Source organism: Ambystoma mexicanum, chromosome 1q (assembly GCF_040938575.1).
Source record: "Ambystoma mexicanum isolate Mex_15411 chromosome 1q, UKY_AmexF1_1, whole genome shotgun sequence".
In the NCBI taxonomy this organism is placed as follows: domain Eukaryota; kingdom Metazoa; phylum Chordata; class Amphibia; order Caudata; family Ambystomatidae; genus Ambystoma; species Ambystoma mexicanum.
The window spans coordinates 287,726,071-287,749,431 of record NC_090922.1 but is presented as its reverse complement, the minus strand read 5'-3'; positions in this window follow the sequence as shown (position 1 = coordinate 287,749,431).

Here is a 23,361-nt window from a genome sequence, read left to right as displayed (position 1 = left end):
TTTGGAATCTTCATGGTCTTCTATTTTGTATGTTACGTGTATAGTTTTTGTGTTACTTCTATAAAATGTTCTGCAGCAACACACACACACATGGTTTGGTATTTCAGTGGATGTACTTTTAAATTTTATTATTTCTTTTTTGTATGTGTGTAGTAGAAGGTTGCCATGTGCAGAATTATTGCTAGTCTGTTGTAAAGCTATTGCATTTTGTAAGTGGCTTTCACTTCCAAAATATTTTCTCTGGATATGGTTGATTTCTTCTAGTAGGTCTGTGGGTGTACCATGTAGAAGAGTGGTATTTAAATTGGCTAGTGCTAAAGCAGGACTTTTAGCATAGTACAGTTTATAGACTAGATTTCTTATAGTTGAATGAAGTGTTGATATCATTTTGATATGATGGAAGGCGCTTTTGCAAATAGGTCCTGAAATGCAGGCTAATGAATGTCCTTGTAGTCCTGTGTATTTGCGCACTGGACAGGTATCCATACTTTGCAGCACTTTTATTTTGATTTTGTCTTTGCCTTTCACATACTGATTGAGGAACTAGTGTAAAGATTTGAAAGATTTTTTGGGAATGTTACACATTGACGTGCATGACCATTTGTATACTGGACGTTCTGATTCACTCAAATGGAGAGGTAATTCTGAGTTTTCTGGGGACATTTTTGTAAGCAGTATTTCTTGTTCCATTATGGCATTATTAATGTTTTCATAATCTCGTCCACTGTTATGGATGGCAATTGTGTTTGTTTGGTTTTGTTTGTATGCTTCTTCATTAAAATATGGTTCTGTGCTCGTGGTGTGACTCCATTCACCTCCACAGATATTTAGGAAGTTATTTTTGTTGACATTCCTTTTATTGAGAAGTATTTTTTTGTAATTTAGTAGTTAATTTTATTAGTGCTTTCATTCTGTTTAACACTAAAATTAATAACTTACTTTTGGGAAGGATTGCACTGTCTATTAAAGCTTCTAAGATAAATTTTCTATGGTAGGTTTGAAGGGCTGTGCATTATTTGTTTCCTGTTTTTATAAGATTCTGAAGGACTCTGTGGCGGAACATTTTTGCAAAAATAATTTTTTTGGTATGGTTACTTGCTAGTATATCAAGATTTATAGGAGCAATTTTAGTAGTAGTGGTAGTCGAATTCTTGTTAAGCATTTTTTGTTTCGTTTAAAATTTTGATAGAGGAGGCAAAGTTTCTGTACAGGAAGCTTGTTTTGTTTCGCTAAATGGTTGTGTTAGCTGTTTTGTTTGAACGTTTTGTACAAACTCTGGTATAGGTGTTTGCTTATTTTGGACACTTTTATTTTCATTTGCTCTATTTTGTGTTGCTTTCTACGGACTTGCTTTTTGGTAGGCATTCTTTGGAGTCTGTTGAAAAAAAAAGAAGGTATGGGTTGGGCCGTTCTGCAATGTGTGTGTGCTGTGTGCATGAGTGTCTGAGTATGATGGGAAAGATTGATGTGGTGGTGTGTGATTGTGCATTGGGCAGATACAATTAGTTGGGAAGGCTATTCTTTTATTTATGTGTTACTAAACTGCGGTTCAGATGAGAGTAGAAAGTGAGCTAGTGGTGAGGAGAAGCATTAATAGTAAACCTAATGGTATAAAATTAAACAGTTCTTTGTTTTGTAGTACTAACATTCTAAGGGTTGAGTATGTTATTTGTGTTCCAAAAAAACGGGGATTTGTGTGCCATTTTGCCTACTAATCTCTGTTTAATAAATGGAGATTTGTGGGCAGAATGGTTCATAAATCGCAGTTTTTTTTGGTGCGCAAATTACATGAATGAACCACAAAGTGTGTTTGAGGAACAGTAACAATATTAAGGTAGCATTGTACTTACTCTTTTTTTATGTGAAATGAGCAGGTTTCTTCGGATACGTTGTTTTTAGTTCAGATGCTGCTGATTTTCAGGAGAGTGGTCTTCACTGCAATTGTAAAAGAAAGGAGTTAGTCATTTTGTGTGTTTATAGGACTGATGTTAATGTAGACATTGAGTTTTATGTTTTTGTCGTAGTATTCTTGTTTGATATCTGAACATAGTGTATGCATGCATTTCATTTGACTATGTGCAGCCTTTATATTTTATTTACAATATGTTAGTTCAACATGCTTTGCAAATGGGTAGAATTTTAAGTGCATGACACTCACTTGGTTTTTTAAAGCTGTGTTGTAGATAGCAGACATGTTTGGGAGTGACAGTTGATTATAGTAGATGGGAAACATTTCAATAACTTCATTTTATAAGTAAACATGCCAACAATCGGGAGCCCCTGAGAGGGAGATTTCACCACAGCAATTGGGAACATTTATTTTTCCCATAGGATTGCATTGGGATTAGCATTAATTTAGGTGGGAGACAGTAAAAAATAGTGTGATTTTTCAATGAAAAATTTGGAGTCTCGTGCCTAAATCGGGAGGGTTGGCATTTATGTATAGGCTATGCAGGTTTAGTGGCATTACTATGTTTATATGGATTCATAACAGTTGTGCATGTACTGTGAATAAAATATGCATACCAGTAGTTTGTATTCATGCATGTGGACATGAATGCAGTTGTAAGTCGAAATCTTGGAGACTTGTAGAGTAGTTTTTGTAGTAGGTGCTTTCCAATGATATGAGACTTGTAGTCAGAGTGATCAACAGTACATTTGAAGTGAGGAACTCTGATGATGGAGATAGATGTAGAGGTCTTGGATGTGATTGGTGGATGGTTGTGTAACTGCTTAGCTGTGTCCAATGAGGGAATGGCACTGAGAGTGATGTGGAAAGGGTAGAAGGGCTGGCTAAGAGTTACGTGCTGCACGGACACCGTGGCTGTCCGTGGATAGGGCGTGCCACATCCGGGGTTTTCCAGCAAATCCAGTATGGAAAGGGACTGTAGGGATCAGCCAATCAGATGTTGACATTGTGGATTTGTGTAGAAAGAGAGTGTGTGTAGTGAAGATGGCAGAGGTGGAGAAAGTCAGGGTGTTGGTGCTCGGAAATATGTTTGTCCATGGTTTACAGCAGTATGCTCAATGCAGGCATATGGCAAACAATTTCAATGGTAAAGGAGTGGAGGCGGTGTGGTTTGCTGTGCCTGATTGCAATGTAGAGGGAATTCTACAAGTTTGTGAAGATATGCGCAGGATGAACAGTCCCCAAGTGGTAGTTTTGCACTATGATGCTTTCCATTTGGGCAACATCAGTGCCCCTACTTTGTTGGCAAATTTGGAACATTTGGTTCAAGCAGTAATGAACATCCTTCCAAATGCAAAAGTAATGTTTTCTGGATTACTACCTAGGGCAATATGGGACAACAGTTCTGTTTTTGTCCTCAGCAAAACATTGCTAGGTCTGCAATCAATCGAGGCACGTGTGCTTTCATGCTTAGAGCTGGTACGTTTTTCTGTAATAATGAGAATATTGATTCGAGTAATGCTGTTTATTTTGAAGAAGATGGCATTTCCTTATCTTTTTTGGGAAATGCCATGCTGTTTTGGAATGTAAGGGTTGCTTTGGAGAAGGTTATGTGAAGATTTTAGTAGTAAAGTAAGAAGAAAAAAAAACAAAATAAATGGCTCTTTTCAGTGCCCACCTCAAAGGGGAAATGGGGCACACTATTTAAATTTACATTCACCACGCTCAGATTTTCGATATGTCTGTGGACATGGCAGTAGTCTGCTGACAGCGCGTATGACATATAGGGATTTTGGGGTGGAGAGGCATGCAAATGAGAATGAGCGGAGCTAGGGATTGGTCAGTAAAATTTACTGGGTGTGTTATGTAAGGAGAGATTTTGTCAGAACGTCTTTTTGCTGAGAGAAGAACAGATAGCTATGGCTGTGTGTTTCCGAAAACAGATTATCTGGATTTTGGGAGACTCATGGATACATTGGTTGGAGGTGCATGCAGAACGTTGTGGAGGAGCTGCAGATCTTGGATTCCCTCATGTGGAAGTGCACTGGCATGGAGTGCGTGGAATGAAGTGGCTGGACTTGGTACCTCTCTGTGCTACTTTAGAGACAGAGCATCATCCAGACATAATTATAATTCATTGTGGAGGGAACAGTTTAGGACATGTGTCTGGAATTTCTTTGCAATTTGTAATGAAAGAAGGACTTGAGAAGGTCATGGACATGTTTCCAAATTGCCAAGTAATTTTTTCTCGTATTGCGCAAAGACAAATGTGGCTGCGTTCTTCTTTATTTGGTCCACAAATGGAGAAGGTGAGGCGCAATGTCAATAAGGCTGTTTTCGCCTTTCTAAGAGATGCTGGCATGTCGTCTTTTCATAATGAAAATATTATGTTTCGTAGCACTTACATTTTTCGCAGAGATGGAGTCCATCTTACTTATGCTGGTAATCCGATTTTTCTGAGAAATGTACAAAATGCATTGCAACCTTTTTTGGAATTAGAGTCATCTATTTTGCAGTAGATTCTGACGATTTCAAGTTTTTCAAACACACAAAAACACCACCAAAAGGCTCTTTTCAGAGCCACCACTTCCTCCCAGAGAAAAGTGCATTGGTTTTGCTAGGGCAGCACCCTAAAATTTGATATGTCCTAGGACTGTCCGCGTTCTTCCAAAAAATGCACAGGGCCCTGCACTGTTTATTTGCCACTTCTGTTTTTTAAACTGTGAAAGACGGCTCTGAAAAGAGCCTTTTTTTTGGATTTTTGTTGTTTTATATTTTTTTTGTTTTTTTACACACAACACACTAGGAGAGGAGGGGAAAGGAGGGTAAGGAAGGGACACCAACCAAAGGGGTAAGAAAGGGCAGGTGGAGAGAGGAAGATGTTGGGTGGGCCTTACATAGGTAGGTAGCAGGTCTTCTGGTGCTCTTTGACCATAGTCTCGAAAGCACTTCGAAGACTCTCCCCCCTGCAGAGTACTGCGTCGCAGTACATACACAATATTGTGACCTTCGAAAGGTAAGGGTCAACAGCATTGTGAATGGCCTGTGAAGCAGCTGGAGGGATGCGCTCTCCCACAGGAGTGTCAATTGTGGTGAGAGGAGCAGAAACGGAGGATGCTGTAGAGGAAAAAGAATTTAGAAGTGTTCACAATAGCCTCTCTGTGAAAGTTGCATTTAAAACTGTTCCCAATAGTCTCTCTGCGAAAGCATTTAGAAGTGTGCCCAATAGCCTCTCTGTGAATTTAGAAGTGCACCCAATAGCCTCTCTGTGAAAGTTGCATTTAGAAGTATCCCCAATAACCTCTCTGTGAAAGTTGCATTTAGAACTGTTCACAATAGCCTCTCTGTGAAAGTTGCATTTAGAACTGTTCCCAATAGCCTCCCTGTGAATCTAGAAGTGCGCCCAACAGGCTCTCGGTGAAAGTTGCATTTAGAAGTGTGCTCAATAACCTCTCTGTGAAAATTGTTTTTAGAAGTGTGCCCAATAGCCTCTCTGCGAATTTATAAGTGTGCCCAATAGCCTCTCTGTGAAAGTTGCATTTAGAAGTGTTCCCAATAGCCTCTCTGTGAATTTAGAAGTGCACCCAATAGCCTCTCTGTGAAAGTTGCATTTAGAAGTGTGCCCAATAACCTCTCTCTGAAAGTTGCATTTAGAAGTGTGCCCAATAGCCTCTCTGCGAAAGAATTTTGAAGTGTACCCAATAGCCTCTCTGTGAATTCAGAAGTGCACCCAATAGCCTCTCTGTGAGAGTTGCATTTAGAAATGTGCCCAATAACCTCTCTGTGAGAGTTGCATTTAGAAGTGTGCCCAATAACCTCTCTGTAAATGTTACATTTAGAATTGTTTCCAATAGCCTCTCTGTGAAAGTTGCATTTAGAAGTGTGCCCAATAGCCTCTCTGAATTTAGAAGTGCGCCCGATAGCCTCCCTGTGAAAGTTGCATTTACAATTGTTCCCAATAGCCTCTCTGTGAAAGTTGCATTTAGAAGTGCACCCAATAGCCTCTCTGTGAAAGTTGCATTTAGAAGTGTTCCCAATAGCCTCTCTGTGAAATATGCCCTGCCGATGTGAACTGCATCCTATTTAATGCCCGATCCATAGCAAAAAACAGACACTACATCTTCGACATCCTTGCCTCTGACAAACCAGACCTGGTTTTCATCACCGAAACTTGGTTCTCTGGCAACTTCACCCCAATCGCTAATCAAGCCTTCCCCCCTGACTACTCCCTCATCCCACTGAACCGTCCCTCCAGAGGAGGAGGAGTAGCATTCGTCTTCAAGTCTCTCTTCCACGCCTCAATCATCGACAACCAACCTTCCATTCCTTCCTGCGAATCGCTACTCGTTAAACTATCCCTCTCCCCGTCGCTCTCATACAGCTTCCTAATAATCTACAGGCCCCCTGGCTACGATAGACAATTCGCAAACAACCTCTGCGACTCAATTGCCACCCTTCAACTAAACCATCCCAACCTCACCCTTCTTGGAGACTTCAACATATGGCTCGACATCCCCACCAACTCTATGACACACTCTCTGGTCGACAGTTTGGACGCAATTAACCTCCAACCCCACATAAACGGCCTGACTCACTACAAAGGACACACTCTTGATGTCATCTTTAGCTCCAACACCCTGATTCATTTAAAGCCCCCCACCCCTTTCCTCTGGTCCGATCACTTCATTCTCTCGTTCGCCATTCACTCACCCGACCCCCTTCCCGTACTCGAATCTGAAACTCCGAATCTACGCAAATGCTGGAAAAAACGAATAATCGTCCCGGACCTAGCCGACGCACTCCTCCAGTCTCCACCTCCTACCTGCCAACTCAACAAACAACTAACCCCTGACGCCTTTGACTCATGGCTCAACGCATCTCTGATGCGGCTCACACCCCCTTGCAAACCATCAACCCGCCGTGGCCTCTTCCCCAGATGGTTCACTCCTGAGTTGAAGATCACTAAACAACTATATAAATACCTAGAATGCAAATGGTAGAAAGACAAACCCAGGAGAGCAGTGCCACCTTGGCCCGACACCTCTATCAGTACAAGGCTGAAATCCGGAAAGCAAAAAAAGCCCACTACAACTCCCACATCCTAAACTGCAAATACCCAAGCAAAGAACTCCACAAAATCATCTCCGAGTTCACCAATCCGGCTTGCAACACGACCGTCCTGATTCCCTCACAATCACTGTGTGACTCACTCTCCCTCCACTTTTACACCACAGCTCTCGAAAGAACAAATACTCTAACCACCAAACTGGCTCTTCTACATCCACCAAGCAATTCTTCCCCCCTTATCGGCCGGCTCTCCAGCTACGACCACTACGCAACCAACGTTTGAATCCTTTAGTCCAATATCACCAGAGCAATTTCTCAAACTTCTATCTGCCCGCAAACCATCTGGCTCGCCACTGGACCCTTGCCCAGCCACAACCCTCAAAGAAATGTTCGCTTCCACCTGCACAGGAGAACACGCAAGATCCATCATAAATGCCTCACTTTCCTCCGGTATCTTTCCCAACGCATTCAAAACGGTTCATGTCAAACCTCTAATTAAAAAACCTTTGCTCGACCCTCTCGTGCCCAAAAACTACCGCCCCATCTCAAACACCAGATTCCTTGCCAAACTCATTGACCGAACCGCCTACTCTCAACTAAACACCTTTGTCGAAGACAACAATCTCCTAGACCCCGCTCAATCAGGTTTCAGAGCCCGTCACGGAACTGAAACCACCCTAACCTCAATTTGGGATGACCTTAAAATGACGGCAGACTCCGCGGGATGCACAGCACTAACCCTTCTTGACCTATCCACCGCCTTTGACACAATCAATCACTCAATCCTCCTAGACCGCCTCCACTCCCTAGGAATTTGTGGAACCGCTCTTAAATGGATAGCTTCATTCCTCAAAGATCGGTACCAAATATTGATACTCTCCACCTATACCTCCCAAGCCCGACCAGTCGACACGGGAGTCCCACAAGGAGCATGCTTGTCTGCCCTCCTGTTCAATCTCTACTTGATAACCCTCCGACCACTAATTCGTTCGCACAACATCCTGTGCTACAACTACGCCGGTGACACTCAACTAATTCTAAAACTCCTGAACTCAAAACCCAACTCCCGACCAGACCTGGCCTCCTGCCTCCTTGACATAGAACTCTGGATGACCCAAAGCCACCTCTTGTTAAACCCCTCAAAAACGAAAATCATGGTATGTGGCAACTCTGAACTTCTTCCGCACCCACTAACCTGGCCATCTGCCATGGGCAACTCACCGACCCCCTCCAACTCAGTGAAAAATCTTGGTTGCACCCTTGACTCCGGAGACGACATCTCCCCAGCCCTTAAGACGCTGCACTGGCTTCCAGTAGCCCGAAGGGTCACTTTCAAAACCTTATGCATCTCCCATCGAGCTCTGCACAAAACCGGACTGCATATCTTCAAGACAAGCTAAAACCCTACCACCCCCCACGCACCCTAAGATCAAGCTCAGCCGGCCTCCTAGTCATACCGAAGACAAACTCAAGCAGGTTAGGCGGATCATCATTCTCAGCCTTGGCCCCCATTATATGGAACTCACTCCCACCCCACATCCGCCTAACTGAGGATTTAACGTCTTTCCGCAAAATGCTGAAAACCTGGCTCTTTCCCTAAAACCAACCAGTACCAAACTGACCCAAACTGACCAACAGCAACTCAAAGACTCCAATACATCAAACCACCTGATGCGAGTAACCCCTAATATAAACTAGAAGGACAAACAGAACTAAACGAATAAAGTAGATCAAAGCAGTGAAATGACTAATGAGAGTAAATCATACGGAAACAGTAAAGAGATTTAAACTCCTGAAATGGACAGAATACATGCGGAGTGAACGTAGTGAATGGCGTGGATGATTTAGTTAGAATGGATAAAACAGGTGAAACAAATGAATGTGCCGAGTGGAAGAATGCATGAGTGGAAGAACAGATACCTATATAGTTCAAATGAGTATGGAAATCGAGTGAATATGTAGATCAGATGAGTATATGGAATGAATAAACATGTTGAGTGGATGAGTGTCTAGAGCGGCTGGATGCGTAGAACGGACGAGCGTGTAGCGCGGATGAGTGCGCAAATCCAGAGAAGCGTATAGAATGCAAGAGTATGTAAAACAGATGAATGTCCAGAACAGATGAACGTAAACCCGATAAATGTGTTGAACAGATGAGTATGCGGAGCGGATGAGTATGTAGAGCACATGATTGCGGATAACGGGTGAATATGGAAGTGTGGAGAGTGTATAGATCGCTGGAACAGATGAATGTACAGACCTGTTGAATGTACAGAGCGGAGGATTGTATAGAACGGATGAGTGATTAGAGCGGATGAGTGGATAAAGTGGATGAGTGGATAGAGCGGATGAGTGGATAGAGCGGACGAGTGGATAGAGCAGAAGAGTGGATAGAGTGGATAGAGCGGATGAATGGATAGAGCGGATGAGTGCATAGAGCGGATGAGTGTATAGAGCGGATAGGACGGATGAGTGGATAGAACAGATGAGTCGATAGAATGTAGGAGTGGATAGAATGGATGAGTGGATAGAACAAATAAGTGGATAGAGCGGATGAGTGGATAGAGCGGATGAGGATGAGTGGATAGAGCGGATAGAATGGATGAGTGGATAGAACAGATGAGTGAATAGAACGTTTGAGTGGATGAGTGGATAGAGCGGATGAGTGGAAAGAGCAGATAGAGTGGATAGAGCGGATGAGTGGCTAGAGCGGGTGAGTGTATAGAACAAAAGAGTGGATAGAACAAAAGAGTGGATGGGTGGATGAATGGATAGAGTGGATGAGTAGATAGAGCGGATAGAACGGATGAGTGGGTGAGTGGATGAGCGGATGAGTGGATAGAATGGATGAATGGATGAAGTATACAGAGAGGATGAGCAGATAGAGCGGATGAGTGGATAAAGTGTACAGAGAGGATGAGTAGACAGAGCGGATGAGTAGATACAGCGGATGAGTAGATAGAGCAGATGAGTGGATAGAGTGGATAGAACGGATGTGTGGATAGAGCGGATGAGTGGATAAGTGGATGGAGTGGATGAGTGTATAGAGTGGATGAGTGGATAGAGCGGATGAGTGAATATAGCGGATGAGTTGATGAGTGGATAGAGCGGACAGGTGGATAGAGCGGATGAGTGGATAGGTGTATGGATGAGTGGACAGAGAGGATGAGTAGATAGAGCGGATGAGTAGATAGAGCGGATGAGTGGATAGAGTGAATAGAACGGATATATGGATAGAGCAGATGAGTGGATGAGTGGATAGATCGGATGAGTGGATAGATCGGATGAGTTTATGAGTGGATAGAGCGGACGAGTGGATAGAGCAGACGAGTGTATAGAGCGGACGAGTGGATAGAGTGGATAGAGCGGATGAGTGGATATAATGGAGGAGTGGATAGAACGGATGAGTGGATAGAACGGATAAGTGGATAGAGCAGATGAGTGGATAGAGCGGATGTATGGATAGAGCGGATGAGTGGACAGAACGGATGAGTGGATAGAACGGATGAGTGGATAGAACGGATAAGTGGATAGAGCGGAGGAGTAGATAGAGCGGATGAGTGGATAGAACGGATGAGTCGATAGAACGGAGGAGTGGATAGAACGGATGAGTGGATAGAATGGATAAGTGGATAGAGTGGATCAGTGTATAGAGCAGATGTGTGGATAGAGCGGATGAGTGGATAGAACGGATGAGTGGATAGAACGGATGAGTGGATAGGACGGATAAGTGGATAGAGCGGATGAGTGGATAGAGTGGATGAGTGGATAGAGTGGATGAGTGAAAAGAGCGGATGAGTGGATAGAACGGATGAGTGGATAGAATGGATGAGAGGATAGAATGGATGAGTGAATAGAACAGATGAGTGGATAGAACGGATGAGTGGATAGAGCAGATAGAGTGGATAGAGCAGATAAATGGATAGAGCAGGTGAGTGTATAGAATGAAAGAGTGGATAGAACGAAAGAGTGAATGGGTGGATGAATAGATAGAGCGGATGAGTAGATAGAGCGGATAGAACGGATGAGTGGTTGAGTGGATGAGCGGATGAGTGGATAGAATGCATGAATGTATGAAGTGTAGAGATAGGATGAGCAGATAGAGCGGATGAGTGGATAAAGTGTACAGAGAGGATGAGTAGACAGAGCGGATGAGTAGATAGAGCAGATGAGTGGATAGAGTGGATAGAACGGATGTGTGGATAGAGCGGATGAGTGGATAGATCGGATGAGTTGATGAGTGGATAGAGCGGCTGAGTGGATAGAGCGGAGGAGTGGATACATGTATAGAACGGATGAAGGTACAGAAAAGATGAGTGAAGAGATGAATACATAGAACATGATATTGCTGCTGAATGCGTGAAAAGCGCGAGTGCTTAAAGATGATGAGTGCAGGGAGCACATGAGTGCGTAGAGGGGATGAGCGCGTAGAGGGGATGAGCGCGTAGAGGGGGTGAGTGCATAGAGGGGGTGAGTGCGTAGAGGGGGTGAGTGCGTAGAGGGGTGAGTTTGTAGAGGGGGGTGAGTGTGTAGAGGGGGTGAGTATGTAGAGGGGGGTGAGTGCGTAGAGAGGGTGAGTGTGTAGAGGGGGTGAGTGCATAGAGAGGGTGAGTGCATAGAGGGGGTGAGTGTGTAAAACAGGTGAATGCATAGTACATGTGAGGGCATAAAGCGGATGAATGCCTGGAGCGAACGAGTGCCCAGACTGAACGGATGTGTTGCATTGAGTGGACGAGTATGCAGAACGAACGAGCACAGATTACATCCAATACTGATGAGTGCGTAGAATGGATGAATATGTGGAGCTGCCAAATGCGTAGAGCATGGGGCAGACAGGAATGCATGCATGGGGCAGGCATATGTGCATGCGTTGGGACAGACAGGTGTGCATGCGTTGGGACAGACAGGTGTGCATGCGTGGGACAGACAGGTGTGCATACTTGAGGCAGACAGCTGTGCATGCATGAGGCAGACAAGAGGGCATGCGAGGGACAGACAAGACTGCATACGAGGGACAGACAAGAGTGCATGTGTAGAGCTGACTGGAGTACGCATGGCGGACTGGAGTGCGCGGAACGGACTCGAGCACGTGGGACGAGCAGGAATGCATGAATGCTTGGAGCAGACCAGAGTGTATGGAGCTGGCTGCGATGCATGAGTGGATAGGAGTGCATGGAACGGACTGGAGCGCATAGAAGTACGTGTCGTATATAGTATGGGTTGGAATGCAGAGAACATTTGAAAGAGCATATAACCCATCATATCTCACCACCATGCTTACTCTCTTCTTACATCACCACTCAACTAGAACACAGAGATACTATGACACCATTTGGTATAACTGTTCTCATGCCAACATCTGCCGCTCACTCCACATCATTCTAAGTAAACACTGCTGGTTACACACCCCCCAGCCAGGCGTTCTCCTCAGGCCTAACGCAGCCACATCCGTTCTGGATAAATCCTGCCAGAACTAACACATACTCCTGATCTCTCGACCACCACACCTACCGCTAAGATGCAGCTATCACACGGATCCCGCACGAGCTGCACACATACCCGGTGCTCACACGCACCTTTTGACTTTCTCTACCCTCTCTACTGATCTGAACTTCGGTTCCCAAGGGCGTTCAACCTACCAGCGCCTTCAGACCATACCAATGGTATATAAGGAGCTATATAAATGCAAAATAACAATAACAATAACATCTCAACCTACTACGTTTATCACAAGGTACAACCTTGCGAATGTCCGCACTGTGGAACGACGTTAGGTGTTGCTTCATGGATGTCGTACCAGAGCTGTACGAACCACGTCTCCCATGACTCAGCACCATTTTGCAATGTTTGCAGGTGACCTTGTTCGCACGTGCTTTTGGTATGTTACCATGAATGGTAAATAACCGCCACACCCAAGACTCCCAGCGAGTGCTGGTAGTAGGGAGTTCCTCGACCTCATTCTCTTCATCCTCTTCATCCTCGTTCTCAACATCCTCACGCCTGTTCCTGTCTGCATGCCCTTAGGGAGGTGGTGGTGGAGTGTTTGGGGGTGGTGCTGAGGCAGATGTAGCAAAAGCAGCCATGGATACCATCAGGGTTGATGAGATAATCTCAGCAAGAGCAGCAAAGGCAGCAAAAGTCAATCTGCAATAGCTAGAAGTACAATGAAGATCAGCTCTGGGGTGTGGCCTTTTATAGGGGTGGAGCGATGCACTTCGCGAACAGATCGAACACCCAAAAAGGTTCAAAAAGTTCCAAAAAGTATGTGGAAAGCCAGGGTCATTGTCCGGGACATGTGCAATGGTGAATTTTTACTAAAAAGTAATTTGGATTCTCTGCATAAATTCTTTTCAAATGTTGGGGAATTGGACAGTGTCCGCAAATTAGGACACACGCTCAGCGTGGGTGCAGTCACATGATGACGTCGGGAAGACGTCCGCGAAGGGAATGGACGGGAACCGACGTGCACATGTGTGCAGGTGTTGTACGGACAGTGTTTGGGTCCTCAAACAAATTATAAGTTTGACACAAGGGAGACGGACAGTTACAGACAGGCGCGATGTTCACAGGACTTACGGGTGTGGTGCGCATGTTTGTAGATGTTCTGCAACTGTACGGACATGTATAGTGTCCTTAGGACACCTCCATTTTGTTTGACTACGGACATACCGGACACCGCGCGTGTTCTTAGGACAGTTTCAACTTGGCTGAGGACGGTACGGACAGGTATAGTGTCCTTAAGATTCCCCCATTTTGTTTATTTACGGACATCCTGGACACCGGTGGGTTCTAAGAACAGTTCCATCTTTGCTGTGAATGGTACGGACAGGTATAGTGTCCTTAGAACATCCCCATTTTGTTAATTACGGACAGCCCGGACAGGCGTGCTGTCCGCGAACATTTTAACTGCTTTTTAAAAAAAATTAGACACAAAGAATTTCATTAAAAGAAACATAATATTTTTTTTATTATATACATATACACAATTTATGAAAGAGAGGGAAAAGCAGAAACTGATACAAATATCATTGATGACATCACATGTGCATTTACTTTTCATGAAAAGTCTGTACACAGGATTCTTATTATAATGTTGACAAAAAAGTGTCAAGGATCATTGGAATAGATGTCATGAGCTATGTAGTGCATTAAGCAATGCATTGATATAAATAGCATTGTATTATGAAGTTCTTTACAGTATAATAAGATACTCATGTATAAATATAAGCATTGTGTGCAGCATACATGATGGAGGTGCAATATTCATAATCTTCCCATGTTGAATAGTGAATAGTGAAATGATAAATGCTTTTTTATTAGAGTTTGTGTACTGTGCAGCATGTAGTAGCTAATACAACCCACTTAATATATAATTTCATTATTACATACAAAACACAAACACACAACAACACATACAAATATGAGTATATACAGGGAAAGTGAAGTATGCAAAAAAGCAGGAGTAGAACTAGAAGGTGTTTGTAACCTAACTGATTATCTTTATGCACAGATATGATTGTTCTGCTTCAAACCTACTTCTTCCCTATGTACAAATACCACATGATGTGACTGCACACTAAAGAAAGTAATGCAAATACAAATATGAGCACATCCAGAGAAAGTACAGTAATAAATAAACAGCAGAACAATAAGTAAGTGTTGATAACCTCACTGATTGTCTTCATACAAAGAAAGCATTGCTATTGTTTAAGTGTGTATTTTTCCTATGTATATGTTTCTTATGCTGTGAGTGGACCCTAAGTGAATTATTGTAAGAACATATTTGAAGTATAAGTTTACAAATATAGTACTTTTTGATTTCTTTGTTCCTAACTATTACTGTCTAAGATATATCACTAGAGGAAAAAACAGCGAGTCAGACATGTGATGTCATCGGTGATGTCATCAATGACATTTGTGATGTCACCTTTGATTTCCTGGGTCTTAGTCTTAGCAATGCACGGTGGTAGTGCGAGATATGGTTGCTTAGCTTACCATAACTGCCAAATATCAGGGGTTTTCCTGTTTTACTTGGAACCATAACGTTCCTTTAACAACGTTTTTTACTGAATTTCATAGGTTTTTAGTTTAGTAGTGCAACTTAGCCATACCGTCCCTTTAACAAAGTTTGTTTACTGATATATATATATATATATATATATATATATATATATGTATATGTATATATATATTCACTACAAAAAAAACTTTGTTGAGGGGACGTTATGGTTAAGTTACCCTACAAAAAACCTGTGCACTTCACTAAAGAAAAATGTTCGCCCTCCAGATTCTGGTTCAAATTAAAAACGAATAACCCCTGAAATTCGCCAGTTATGGCAGACTGAGCCCGCTTACTTGCCATCGCCACTGTGCACTGCTAACACTAACAACCAGAACATGAAAGCTGTCCTCTGAAATGTCACTGATGACATCACTGACGACATCACATGTTTAGCATATTTGTTTTCGTTGCCTGCCATATATATATTGTTGGGTATTGTTGTAAGAACTTCTAACTGCAAAATTTCCACCACAGAACTCCACAATGCAAGTGTGCAACACAATATAAGCAAGAGCGCATACTGATGTTTCTGGATCATTCACCCCCATTCCTCCCCAAAGAGTGGGGGATGAATGCCATTGGCAATCGAGATTTTACAGCAGTAATTCGTCGTACCAAGAAAGAGGATTTTTTGTCTTCAACCGGAACGCCTCCTTTTTCAAGATGGCCACTATACAAAGGGAAGACGGGCATTGGATAGAAAGCCTTCTTTGCTTTCCATTGCAGGCTGCAGAAAGCAAAAAAGAAAATATATTACCATTATGCAGCACCACTTTTGTGTTCCTTGATAAATATGTGTTTATGAGCAAGACTTTTACCAGAAAGGCAGTCCCTGGTGGACATGGAGACCTCAATGCAATGTTTTCTCCCTTGCAGTAAAAGCCAGTAGCCATGTCCCCAACTTTGTGGGCACTACCCATACATAGAGGCTACCCCTCAGGGACGGAAGCTGTACCGTTAAATATGAAAAGACTATCACATGCAAAACACACAGCTTTTCAGTCGTTGTCAATGACCTTTACATACACGTGTTGTACATTTACTAATTTTTTTCTGTAAAAATGTGCGTAAAAACAGCAAAGGAGTAGTGTACTTACGTTGACATAAAATGCCAAATAAACTCTGTGATGCGAAGCGCAATGACGTTGGAAATACTGGCTGCAACACCATTACCACTCCCCTTTCAACACAAAATGTTGTAAGTGACACAGGTGGAAAGGTGTGAAGATATGTGTATTGGGAGGGTGTAACCATATATTATTGTACAAACATTTCTGTGCATAGGGCATCTGGGTGACAGAAATTGGGCTGACGGTGACAGAAAATGGCCTGACGGCACTAATGCATATGAGATGGGCCAGACCCTACCGTAGCCAATGCAAGTGGTATGGAGTACCTTTCTCCATAACGTTCCTTGGCAGCCTAAACAAATGTGTCCATATCGACATACGTGCCGTGATGTAGCACCTACAAAAGAACACATTACGACCTGCAACGTAGCATGCCACATTGTGCAAACAGAGAGTACATTTTTAAAGAAAAGACTAACATTTAAAAATGTGCCCAGTAGTTTTATTTCACAATAAAGTGAGCGAAATCATCTACCTATGCAAGTAGTAAAGTAGTTTTGTTTCACAATGAACTGTGCAAAAGGCACTATTCACTTTTCCATAGAAGTATTAAGTTTGTCTCTTTGGTCGACAATGACAATGTTAAAGGTCACATTGTTTTTTTCCACACACAGAAAGTAAGCGTTGCTGCCACAATAGTCGTTTTCCTCCCACATTGATGTGCAAGACGACGTCAACTGCTGTGATCTACAGCACGAGAAAGGATGGAATGTTACTTCTTATAGCGACAGCAGCGTAAGGACACAAAGGGACCACACGATCATCCCAATGAATTATGATGCTGAGACAGCCGGTTATAAACAGTTGCCTTTGACGGTTAAAGAACCCGTCACTTGGCATCTGTAATCCGTGACAATCACAATAGGGAAGAAAGTATCTGAGGAGGAAATGTGAATGAAAAGATGTATGAATACACAACCTTTGGATAAACCACAGTTGTACTACATAACATTTTCAGTAAAAAAATGTATTCAATAGGAGGAAATGTAGTGGGACCCTAGGGACGCCGACAATGTGCAATGTCCATAATTGGAAAAATAAATTGAACAGCACAGAAAGCTGGAACGTCGTTATTAATAATACAATTTTTCTTTGGAAGTAGCTGCGCAGTGGAAGGGGAAATAAAACATGTATCACTGCATAACATCTGCACTAAAAAATTGTAACACATACCTTTCTTATTAAATATTATTTTAATTTGGGGAAATGTAGTGGCACCCTACAAACGGCGACACTGTGCAATGCCCATAATAGGGAAAAAAATTGCAACGGCACATAAAACTTGTAAAACATTAGGGAAAATATATATTTTCTTACAAACTAAAACATAACGTCGATTCGGAATATAGGCGGCAAAAATACACTTACATAATGTGGAGCCCCTCCATTGCGTTCGCTGTAGTCAGACATTAGTGTATCTGGAAGACTGCCTGTTCGGGAACTAATTTCTCATTGTCGGTGCAAACGTTTTTGAAGCATAACCTTGTCAAACGATATGTTTTTCAAACTGTTACTCCCTACATTCTTTCTACTCTTTCCCTGTACTTCAAGGTTAAAAAACAAGGGACCCTTATGGGTGTCGACAAATATGCGGCCGTACTGAGCTCGTGTTGAAAAGAGAAAATGCAGTGGCCCTCACTCCAAATGCAAATACATTCTCATTTTGCAACAACATATCAGCATCTATTTATGAGAACCGCTACTGGCGTACACGTGCAGAAGGGCTGTGTGTACGAAATAGAGCAGGTGGCTGCCTCAGATTCCTGCCACTCTGACTGCAGTAATGTTGTTTATGGATTGTAAAATGGACGAAGTAAGTTCATTTCGTACAATGAGTAGCAAGTCCCACTGTACCGTATGACAGTGCTAACAAGAATACTTCAATGTTTGACTTTCTGCTACCACGTCTCATTAACGCTCACCTTTCAAAACAGTGTTCCATAAGTGTTATAAGTGCATTGGTGCCTTCTTCGTTTACGTATGTTAGCGTCGATGTTCGCGTTCAACAGAAAACAAATTAAACATGGCGGACGTATCGATAGATTACGACGCACTTCACGCTGTGCCACAACCAATCGGTGAAAGCGCAACATGGTCGTGGGCAGCACACCAAGGAATAGCCAACTGCAATGTTCTCCACAGAGCGAACAGGGAAGTGTGACCGCGCAGCGGACATAGATATCACTAATTTTTAGAGACTTACTTATTGGTCGTTTTTAAGGGAATTACTGGATGGATTGTCACAAAATTTGCAAAAGCACACTTTCATGCCCAAGCCCCTGCCACTGCCTCAAATTTGCTGCAAATCCGTCCAGCGGATTCGCCTGTAGCCGTGCGCAAAGCTTTCCCACATTCAGTCTATGGGGAAAAAAAACATTTTGGGACCCCCCCTATAACTTTGCTCCCCCGGACCAAACATCAAAAAAATTCAGAGTGGGCCATATACTTTTTTTGCAAAGTTTGGTGAGGATTCCTCCGGGGGAGCGAAGTTATAAGCCGCCCAAAAAGTGTTCTTCCTATGGAAACAGCAACTTAACCATAACTACACAGCCACTACCGTGGGCGTGTAAAAAAAAGAACAAAAAAATATATATATATATAAATATAATACTTGGCCTTCCCATTCACCTGAACACTCAGAATCCAAGGCACCAGTCCACACATTGCATTTTGGACACACATAGCAAAACTAAATTGCTCAGTACCTATTCAGTCCAACTGTTCTAAAGGTTTATCACTGTTTCCCAGAGTTTTTCCATTCTTTCTATACTAAAGCTTTATAAATGCAGCCTAAGTGCCATAGCAGGAGTTAGGGGCCCTGAAGACCGAGATAACGGCCCAAGCACCTGGTATCTTGCTGCCCTGGTGTGGCTATACTCTACCTCAGGGCGTGGCAGGACAGAATTCCCTTCAGTTAAGTGGCCAGTGATAGCCTTTATGCAATGAGAAGTATAATCCAACCAGCAGCTAGGCTTCTGTGCTGAAACAGTAAAGATCTAATAATTGGAAAAAAACTGGGGACAAACAGTGCTTCATCATCTTGCATAACACGTGAGTAGCAATGAGGACACCAATAATGGAAGCATGGAAATCAATTTCTAGACCTGTGCTTGATGTTTATCGTAATTGTCCTCCTTTGGGTGCAAATCAAGCTAGAGGAGCAAGTTGCGCCTACTCCATGGCTTTTGGCCATTATATTGGGACCTAATGGAGGGGAAAATACTAAGGACTGTGCTCTCCAAGGACCACTGCTTTGCCCTCCGCATTCTATGGGCACAGCACCCGACTTACTGAAACATGCTATTGTCCCCCATCAGTGCCCATGCCACAGATAGCCATTCCTCCGTAACAAAATGAGCTGCCAGTTCTTACTACAATTTCATGTCTGTCCGCAGCCTGCACACTGCAGATGGATCGAGTGGTGATAGTTCTTACTCCAGGCAGCTCTTTTAGAAGACAACTTTGCAGTCTTCAGGCAAAGAATGGAGAAACCAGAACGATAATTAAAGATAATTTGCAAACGTTGAAGACCAAAGTATTCCAAGGTGAGAATCTGCCCCACCTTTCAGGGTTCATGCACTCTGACAGGGAAACGTGGTTTCATACCATCATATCTAGGGGATCAGCTTGTGGAATTTCAAGTGGTTCAATTCTTAAGCATCTTTTTTTGGACTGGTCTTATAGAGCAGACTTTGCAGGACATTTTGCAGCACAAAGAAAAATGTTGTCACTGTGTTAGTTCAGATTCAAAACCACACAAAATGCCGATTTTGATACCTTTTTGTTGGACTAACTGTATATATTAAGCAGACATTGAGGAATGCATTAGCTTTTGAAGTCCCATAGGCCTCTTCATCAGATGGTGCAGAATGAAATGATTTGAAAACAAGTTAATTCTCAAAGCATAAAAATATCCCTTTTATTTTGCAATCATTTGGATGAAGCAATAGCATGAATGGAATGCAAATATGGCTAGGCAACCTGATCCAAAGGACCATGAAACAGCTCTAAGCTGGGAACAGACCACATTTTAGCTATTAGTTGCATTTGCGTACCTACTCTGTCTCTTGGGCAGGTGACACTTCCTCTATTTTCATTCCTCAACATGGTGTAAATCAGGGTTTGGTCCTGGGCCCTCTCCCCTTTTAATTGTATACTATTCCACTTGCTTCCATTATCACCTTGTTCCGTCTATCCCACCACTTCTAATGGATTGTGTCCTCTAACGGATTTGTCATCTTTGATATACGGATATCCTGCTTGCAGTCTTCAGAAACGTTTGACAGTAGAGGGTCCTGTGCAGTGTCGAGTCAAGGTACCTTGGCACCTTCGAGTCCCACACTCGGACATGACATTGACAGTGGTAGAAATAGCATGCAACCTGCTTGTTGCTTCAGTTGTTTTTTCTGCTTGCTTGCTTCTTTAAGACTCAACTCGTCTCATTGGCCCTCATTACAACCCTGGCATTAAGGGGTTAACGGTGCCATAAAAGGTGGCGGCGCCGTTAACCCCTTAACGCCTGATTACGAGGTCCCTTTGCGGGTTGGCGATTTTAACGCCTGCTTTTTGCAGGTGTTAAAATCCAACCCGCAAAGGGGCCTTGGTGCTAAGTACGGTGCTGCAATTTGCGGCACCGTACTTAGCGCCTTCCCCATTTCCATTGAGCCCTATGGGGCAAAAATGGGAATGGGGAAGGGCCATGGCGGCATGGGGAATTACCGCCCCACCAACCTCGGAATGGGGCGGTAATTCCCCATTCCGCCTTGGCGGAGTCGGTAAGTTACCGGCATGGACCATGGTGCTACTAGCACCATGGTCCAACGCCAGAGTCGTAATGAGGGCCATTGATTCTTCTACGTAGTTGAAACTCTTTTCCAAGTATGTCTACTCTGAAGACAGGTTTTAAGAGGTGTGCAGACTGTTACTCGAAGATGTCGAACACAGATCTGCACAGGATATGCAGCTGGTGCCTCGATAAGAAGCACAAAGTTATCGACTAGCAAAGGCTTGAAAGAGAGGAAGACAAAACTCACCCTAGGCCGGTCCTTGTCAAAATGTCTGTCCTCTACTCCTTTAAAGAGTACATCTTCAGAAGGTAGGAGTTCAAGGTACAAATCACCTGAAAAGCCAAAATAAACACTGCAAACACTCTAAGCCATCGAGGCCTAGGAGCGATTTGCATTGTTGGGATGCACGTGCAAGAGATTTAGGCTGCGCAAGACATAGTAGCATGCAGCCTACTTCTGGCAGTTCTTGTTGGGTGTGGCAGAACATGCACATATTCTGTTATACTTATCTTTGACACATATTAGAAGCACCATATAGCAATACAGAAAGAGCAACAATTGCAGTTGCTGAGTTTATTCAGCGATGAGTACCTCTTGCATACCCCAGAGAGCAGTTATGCTACCAAGGTCACAAGGGAAGGGTTCTGGGCTGATAACAGCTAATGGGGTGCAGCTGCAGAGCTCAGAAGAGCTCAGAAAGCAATGCTAGGTTCCAGGAGGATGGGCTGAGTTGAACCCTTTGAAGAATGAATTCATGTGCATAGGCCATGTGATTCTGTGATGCTAAGAGGTCTATTGAAGATGTAGAGCTCTACTGCCCTCACTCGGCATAGATAATGAATGACCAATACAGTAATGTTCTGTAGGGGACAATTAGAAATATATATGTTGTAAAGCCTTATTATGCAGTTATGTTAATATGCAGTTTTCCGCTATAAAAGCTGTAGCTCTGTGTTATTTTGGTTCTATGGGACCATCTGATACTTTTTGCAAGTAATAAACCTTTGTTTTCCTTGAAATGGTGCATTGATTATTCGGCCTTATTTGGGATTGTTTTTATCATTCAGGTTTTGGGTCATTCGCCTACAGTGTCATTCTTCCTCTTCAACTTGTCAGAGAAAATCAAAGAACAGATGCCATTGTTCTTCATCTTCTGACTACTTGCCCAACAATCCACAGGTATGTTTCCCAGATAAGTCTGCATTGGCAGGCGCTTGGGAAAAGTTCAGTTAGAAAATGATGGACGTCTTTTCTAAGTGGGCCCCTTCTGGTCCCTCGAAAGAACCAAAAAAGGCAACCGGTCCAACATTGTTTTCAAAAGCTGGCAGGGAATCATCAAAGGCTTCGACTTGCATGCCCTAAATCCCAGGTAGGAAGGCCTCTAACATGCCTACTCAAATAGCCTTGACAGTGTCAACTGCAGGGGGAGCATCACAGCCAAAGGATTCAATATCCTGACTTTCGAAGGACTCAACGCCAAAGTCATTTCCATCAAAGCCGTCGACATCGGATCCATCTTTGAGCACAATTGAAGAAATACTTTTAAAAGTCTTTTGGATCTATTTTTGATGAAGAAGAGGAAGATGAGGACGATGTACCCTGTTGCCACACCTAATGTCCAGGAAAAGCTCATTTCTGAGGAACCTCATTTAGACGATTTGGCTACTTGCCTTAAGGAAGCCATTGGCTTAGACACGTCTCCAGAAGTGGAATGTGTTTCACCTAGCGCTACTTCCCATCCAAGTGCTCCATACAGGACAGTGATAAATAATGTCACTGAGTATTTGTGTTGGGGACGTCCTGGAAAGGACATAGTGCAGGATGACCTGACAGATAGCCTTGACAAAGGCCCTCCCAAAGGCCATGTGCTGCCTTTTCATTCAGAATGTAAGAACACCATCTTGGAAAACTGGCAAAAAACAACACCACTCCTGCTGTCAATAAAGAGTTGATAAAAAAAATGTAGACCATCATCTATTGATCCTGGATTTCTCTCTAGTGACCATTCTCCTGCGAGTTTGGTGGTACAGGTGGCTACCTTGATGTATAAGACAGCTGCATATCCATCCATCCCACCTGATAGGTATGATAAGAAATATATGTTAGCTAAAAGCGTATTCTCACCTGGGAGTAATACCCTTAGTCCATTGATGCATCTTGTGCCTTAGCAAAATATACATTCATACTATGGAATGCAATTTCGGAAGCTGCTGATAACATTCTTGCGGTAGAAATGAGGGATGGTTTCATCAACATCCTTATTGATGGTAGGAGGCAGCATGTCAGTCCGTCGGTTTGGATTCATCAGAATCGTTGGTTATTCTATGGGCGCAAGTGCAGTTATCAGGAGATTTGTATGGCTGTGTAGATTTGGATTTGCTCCTGATGTCTGGTTAAGGCTTCTGG